A 7,544-nucleotide genomic window follows, 5' to 3' on the forward strand; every position below is an offset into this window, starting at 1 on the left:
GTAGGCGTGACAGAAAACATACTGTTGTGGCACTGGATTTGATACTGGTGTTTAGGCGACAAAATAAATAAATACATAAATAAAATTCATGTCTCTTTTGCCATTTTTTGAGATCGTTACAGAGGTAAAGAAACTGATCTTGAAATTTATGAATATATTCATGTCAAAAGTAAATATGTATTTAAATACAAATATATATTTTTAACAGCAACAACAACTATTACCTGGCCTGTTCAGTTAACATTTTTTTTCCCTTGAACTGTTGCACACATACATTTTCCTCAATTATATTCAAGGACATTAATCAAAGACAACAGACACAAAAGACTGTTCAGTTTTAAAGGATGGAAGCAGAGTCATTTTCTACAATATGAAGATATGTTATTAACTGCAGATTTCATAAAACTGTCAAGTCAAGTCTATATCACAACTGGGGAAGTCGTGGCCTAATGGTTAGAGAGTCGGACTTGTAATCCAAAGGTTGCAGGTTCGAGTCTTGGGCCGGCAGGGATTGTAGGTGGGGGGAGTGAATGTCCAGCGCTCTCTCCACCCTCAATACCACGACTGAGGTACCCTTGAGCAAGGCACCGAACCCCCAGCTGCTCCCTGGGCACCACAGCATAAATGGCTGCCCACTGCTCCGGGTGTGTGTTCACGGTGTGTGTGTGTGTGTTCACTGCTGTGTGTGTGCACGTTGGATGGGTTAAATGCAGAGCACGAATTCCGAGTATGGGTCACCATACTTGGCCGTATGTCACTTCAATTCAATTCAATTCAATTCAACAAATAAGAGCACCATATTTTAATTTTCATACATATAGCCCATGACATCCTGCTAGATTGCCTTACGAATAAAATAAGAAAATAACACAAATATCGGAACAAAAGACAACACTTGAGTCCAATAAAATTCAGATTTTGAGTTCATATGAACAATAGCAGTGTAGAGACGTTTGCAGGACAACCTTCTGACATTCAAACCTCTCTGAACAGAGACATACTCACAGAGACCTAAACTCATCTTTGGGGAGCATCACTGGCTCATTGCCTGGAAAGTAGCCACCCCGAGCCCCCTGAACATAGAATGTAAATGTATACAGTACATAAGAAGTAACTCTAGGTTGCGAGCCTTTCCCTGGCAAAAGCTCAGATTTCAAAGCCTCAAACTAGTGCACATTACTTAATAATTTATCCACTCTTATGCTGCATAATTTACAAGCGAGTGAATTCAGGAATAGGTATTTATATAGAATTCTCCTCTAGTTAGAACATGGAAGCCCAGCTCAGAGGAACGTCTTGACGTGTAGCTGTGAATTGAAACATGAGGCAAGGCACCGTGATCTTTTAAGCACCACAAATAATATCTGAGAATTCATTTCAAAGCATAAATACTCGCGCAAACTCGCCTTCTTCTGCCCTGATTTGAAACTCAAGCAAATATAGAGTTTATAGCTGAAGAGGATGTGTGTGTGACTTCCATAACTTCAAAGAAGCATTCATGCTTTAATAAGATATGTCACACTGTTAGCTGTTAACCTTTGATATAGAGACTGATATTATTAAAAACAGCCATTAAACAGGCAATGCATTTTACTGTAGTTGGCAGGTAGTTGGTGGTAGTGCATGGAAATTGCCTTCAATAACCATGACTGTGGCCCGCGGCCTACAAAAGGCAGAGCTGCTTTACAGATTTCAAGTGCAGCTGTATGAAAACTCTTATTGATTTTTTTTTTTTTTTTTTAGTACTGGATACCACAAATAAGAGAAAATAAGACAATGAAGTTTCAGTAATGTCTCATTTGAGAAAATAGCAAAATATGTTAACATACAGTAACAGTACAGAGCGATACAATTTATGAGGATAGCATAATTGAGTTTATTGTTTAAAGAATTTAATGATAAAGCAGATCTCTTGCAGATATTGGTACTGTGGCACATCCGGGAACAGTTGGAGGCTGCTAGGCTCTTTTTTTTTGAAACTCTCAGGAGTCATGTGAGTTTAAGTTTGTCTTTACAGATTACAGACTGTATTTTTCTCAGGAGAAATATCTGAGGAGCAGGACATGGGGAAAATTCGGTCATAAACTTCATGTCATTCTAAACCTGTTTGACATCCTTTCCGTAGAACACACAATACAACATTGTATTTTATTTGATTTTTCTATAAAATTATATTAGTTCTTTGAAATATCCTCTTGTGTTCCACAGAAGAAAGAAAGTCATACATGTTTGGAACGACATGAAGCGAGGTAAAAGATGACTGAATTTTCATTTTTTTCTTTTAGTATGTTCTGAATAAAACAGTGTTTCAGTGAGATTTGGAGATCAAGCCACAGACCAGACTGTCAGAAAGAGAAAGAGGAATATCTCCCTCTCCTTTCATTCACTCTGGAGAACGAATCACTTCATATTTCTGATTCTGCCAAAGTACTTGTTCCAAAACCAGCTTCTGATAAATGAAACTGTTGAACTTGATATTCTGGTGTTCAAATGTAATCCCTTTTTTATGGGCATCTTTCAAACCCTAGAATTTAAATGATTTTGTGGCATTAAAATGCTATAACTTAAATAGTAGGTTTGCACCCGCAAACTCGAAATGAAACTTTCTTCGCAAAACAAGTTATCAATAAACTGTTTAACAAAAGTGCATGTAGATGAATTCATCCTATACAAACACTGACAAAATATCTTCTTCCCAAAAAAACATGCTTCAATGAAGTAATTATATGTTTTGCATTGGAGTACTTCCAATGACAACCCATGACCTCTCTGAAATATGTCTCTCTGAGGTAACATTGCACTCAAGGTCTCCAAAATAAACTATTAATTGCTAAACTCTGTAATCGAGTTGCATTGCATGTTATTTACTGCACCTAAGTCTAAGGTCTACAGTGAACTAAAAGCTGCACTGTGAAAGCCACCAGATATCAGTTCAGATTTCATTCAATGAGCCTTTTAATTAAACATCTGAAAATTCATTCTTCAGTCTAACATTCAGTGAGAAATGCTGAAGGTGTCTTAAGAGTAGAATAACTCCTGCTGGGATGTTCCAGTCTATTCTGATGGGTTTGTGGACAAGGTGAAAAACAAGGCAAATAATAGAATGAACAAAGAAAGTCAAGGTAAATGTCACTTATGAGCAGAATATTTGAACAGATGCATGAATGCTTTGATGCACGTACGCTGCAAATCGAAAGTTTGGGGTCAGTAATTTTTTTTTAAAGAATTTTAGATTAAGATGTTTTTGAAATAATTCTCATTTGTTTACCATGGCTACATTTACTTGATCAAAAATACAGTAAAACAGTAATATTGTGCAATATTATGACAATTTGAAATACAATTATTTTTTTTATTATTTTATTATGTTTTTTATTCCTGTGATGGCAAAGCTGAATTTCCAAAGCTGTCTTCAGTGTCACATGATCCTTCAGAAATCACATAGCATGCTGATTTGGTGCTCAAGAAGCATTTATTATTTTATGAATGTTAAAATAGTTGTGCTGCAAATTATTGTATTTTTTGTGTAAACTGTGATGCATTTTATTTTTAGGCTTCTTTGTTTAATAGAAGGTTCCGAAAACACCATTAATATATATATATATATATACACACTTTTGAACAATAGTGTAGATCCTCTATTTAAAAAAAATAAATTAAATACAAATATTTCTATTAATCTTAAAGTTGATGTGTTGTGAAAGTTAGAACTTAAGACAGTACACTGTAAAACTTTTCGTTGTAAATTTACAGTATAATACTGGCAGCTGGGTTGCCAGCCACATACTGTATTTTTACAGTACTACTACTGTACACAACATTTACAGTTCTGTACTGTATTTACGAAATACAGTATTATACTGTTATATAACTTTTTTTTACAGTATTACACTGTGCTCTTTACAGGGAATACTGTAAATCCTGCTTTTATTTCAGTACTCTTGGATTTACAAAATTAAAAATATACTTTTTCATAACAGTATTCACAAAAAATAGAGAAAATAATATTTTCTGAGTTTTAAAACATTTTATTTATTTTGAAGAAAAGACCAGGCAATTGCCTTATATGAATTTACTGGCTGAAATGCCAGCTGTAGTTTTTTTTTTCCTTTTTCTTTTAAATATAAAACATGTAAAATGCAATTAACAATTAGCAAGTAATTCAAAATACAGTAATCTTATTTACTTTTAAAGAATGGAAAGGTTTTTCAGAAATATATTTTTTTAAAAGTCTTTCAGAAGAGAGGAAACCTGTGGGTTTACAGTACTGTTCTTTTTTTACACAACATGTCCAGTCTTCTTGTAAGTCACTTTTCCTTTCTTGGTTTTTGATGCACATTCAGGGTTGATGTTGAGAAAGCATCTAAAAGACAGAAAAGAAAAAAAGTGAACATTATGTATATGTCTAATATCTAATATATATATATATATATATATACACACATACACACACAGCATCTCACAGAAGTGAGTTCTGTGAGACAGCACAGAGAATTGCAACACTTACGATGTGATTACATGACTACATGATAATGTTAAATATGCAATATGTCATTCAGCTCTTTAATCAACTGTATAAAATATTTGTTAAAATATACTTAAGTACTTTACAAATACTGTCAAAACAAGTTAGTGACAATTCACTCTATCATATATATATCAATGGCAAATATGCTAACCTCAGTCGCAAGGGTGCATGCCACCTCTTCCTGATACTGGAGGTTGAAATCGTTCAATAATACAAACAGCACTGCAAGGCCAGAGACAAAGTTGGGCTGCTCAACATTTACCGCTGGTTGCTTAGAGATTGACCTGAAAATAAAAAAAGAAAGAAAATACTTCAAATAAACTATTGTGGGTTCCATTGCAGTTCTGTTTAGTTGTCTATACATAGTTCAACTCAACATAACTATTAAACTAAATCTGAAATATGTACAGGGAAATCCCATTTACAGGGTTCACAACTATAGCTGTGAACTGCATAATAATAGTATCTCATGAATGCACAGTCGAGCACAAAAGACCAATGTCAGTGTCAGGACTTTCATTAAACAATATTGCATTCCCTCAGAACACTTGGAATACATGACATGTTGCATGTGAACATTCTGAGATACTATTGTATCTTGATGCTGGTCACTATCACTGCCATTATATGGACAAGCGTGAGCAGGCTTTTTTTTTTTTAATTTGTATTATTCTCCTTTAGTGGTCCAAAAAACAAAGAAGGTCATAGGGCATTAGAACAACACCAGGGTGCATGGAAGCATATGGGTAGCAAAATTCAATTGAAATGCAATACGTAAAATGGTTTCTTATACATGTGCGCAATATTTAGTGCACATATGTATTTTATTGTATATCACATAAATTTTATTTAAATTATAAAGTTTACATTTGCCATTTCCTACACTAGTTTTAATACACAAATTAAAAACATATTTTAATGCTTTATAAGTTGCAAAATGGAAATTAAAATGTATTACCCAAATTGATTAGATGTTTAACATGTCCAAGCAAAAACTGTTTTTACATCATAATACCACATGATAATTGTAATTTCAGAGTGCATTCTGATCCAAAGGTGCAGTAAAAAGGTAGAAAAATTGTAATTTAAAATATCTTTTATTTTTCTTAAATGCATTGACACTTATATATATAAGACGTTTCAATTGCATTTTCATTTAATACCCCATGATGAATATAAAGTCAATGTGGATTTGAAAATGCATTCGAAATGTATTTGAAAATGCAACACACCCCCGACCTGTCAATCTTTAGGCTACATCAAGGCTGGGCTTGGCAACAGGATGCACAATTGTAGAAAATATCATATGTAAATTATATAACTGAATTTCCATTTTCATTTTGCACTAAACTTTGCACATATTTAGGGTAAAATGTCAATTAAAATACAGAAATGCATTGCCATTTTGCATATTACTAACTGAATTTGAAATTATTTCAAACTGAATTTTGCTACCCATATGCTTCCATAGCGTTAATGATGACTTAATGTTCATTTTAGGGTGTACTAAACCTTTACTGTTTACTTACCAAGAATTATAGGTTGTGTTCTCTGGCAAATGTAGACACTGCTGGACATCAGATTGAGTGGTGAATACCTGAAACAATTTTTAAGAAGACAGCACAACCATCACTAACAGAACCAAGACATAACAAATCACATTTATTTGCAACATGCTTTATGTAATCTCTACTTACATCTGCTTGAAGGGTAAGGCCATCTAATTTCTGCAAGTGTGGGAGCAGCTGTAGGACCATGGAAGACATGGAAGCAATCAGGAATACTACTTTTGAAATAAGCATTAGGAACATGACTATGGATTTTCATGTGCTGGCAAAATTATAACACATTAAAAAGCACGATCATAGAACTGACATTTTTTAACATGGACTACAAATGGGAAGCACTTACATTAGCACCGGATCTTCATCAGATTGTTCAGCCTGAAAAATAATAATAATAAAAAAATAATAATCAGAAGCAGGTCATGTGAATGTGTGTCTTATTTGCCATTTAAGTTGTTTTTGATTGTTGGATTAAAGGAAGGTGTGCATAAACATCTTAAATGGGATAGTTCACTTTGAAATTAAAATTTGGTATCTATCAGCTTACCCCAAGGGCATCCAAGATGTAGGTGTCTTTTTTTCTTCAGTAGATCCAATTTTGATATGTTTAGGTCAAATCGTTCTAGCTTGTCAGTCATATAATGGCAGGTATAGGTCACTGTCTCTATAAGAGGGAAAAAGAACATGCACAGAGAAATCCAAATTAAACAATTCCCCATCGTAACTACACATTGATGGCCTAAGACAAGAAACGAGCGGTTTGTGTGAGAAAATGAACAGTATTTATACAGTTTTTTACCTCTTGTACACAACCATGTCCAAGTGATCTGAGTGCGCGCACGCATCCGGTGTGTGACGTGTGTGTGCGCGCTCTGGCTTAGTCCGCAAAAATAACTTTATTGCACAAATAATTAGAAAGTTATTGAACGCGGAAATATGTGAATGTTGTGAATGTGCGAATATAAAACCAATTTTACCCAAGTGAATTGTTAACTCGGGATTTAAGTTAAGTTTAACGTTCCCAAAATCAAACCATGCGTGGAAACAATGTAGAAATGTGAATGAAAAAAAAGACAAGCTTACCGTATCGATACTTAGTCGAACATTAATCCATCTTCTCATGCTCCAGTCGATTAGCATCATCTCAGGCACAGGTTAGATGATTCAGATGACAAATTATCTCCGCGTCTGCTCAGGCAGCGTCGTCCATTGTTTGCTGCTTCACAGGCACTAACGCTTGAAACGCGAAACGAAGCTCACAAAGCTTATCTACGCACAGATTCACAAACCACTGGCTTATCTTAATAACGCAAATAATTATTTTGTTCAATTAATTCCCGCTGACGAATCTAGTTTGCCTGTAATACACTGTTCACATTTCTTCTTCTTTGGAGATCACATCACATTTGAATTGAGCGCGAAATAAATATATCCCACAATGCAATGCGTTT

General features: G+C 34.4%; 1 long non-coding RNA gene across 1 annotated transcript; it reads right to left on the reverse strand.

Annotated features, from left to right (window-relative positions):
* Positions 1–6,227: 6,227 nt before the first annotated feature.
* LOC306876786 lies at positions 6,228–7,333 on the reverse strand. The gene is made up of 3 exons (XR_013784853.1): positions 7,177–7,333; positions 6,641–6,757; positions 6,228–6,471 (listed from the first exon to the last, which is right to left on the reverse strand). It is a non-coding gene; the product is annotated as an uncharacterized lncRNA (long non-coding RNA).
* Positions 7,334–7,544: the final 211 nt, after the last annotated feature.

The sequence above is a fragment of the Barbus barbus genome (assembly GCF_936440315.1).
Source record: "Barbus barbus genome assembly, chromosome: 11".
Classification (NCBI taxonomy): Eukaryota; Metazoa; Chordata; class Actinopteri; order Cypriniformes; family Cyprinidae; genus Barbus; species Barbus barbus.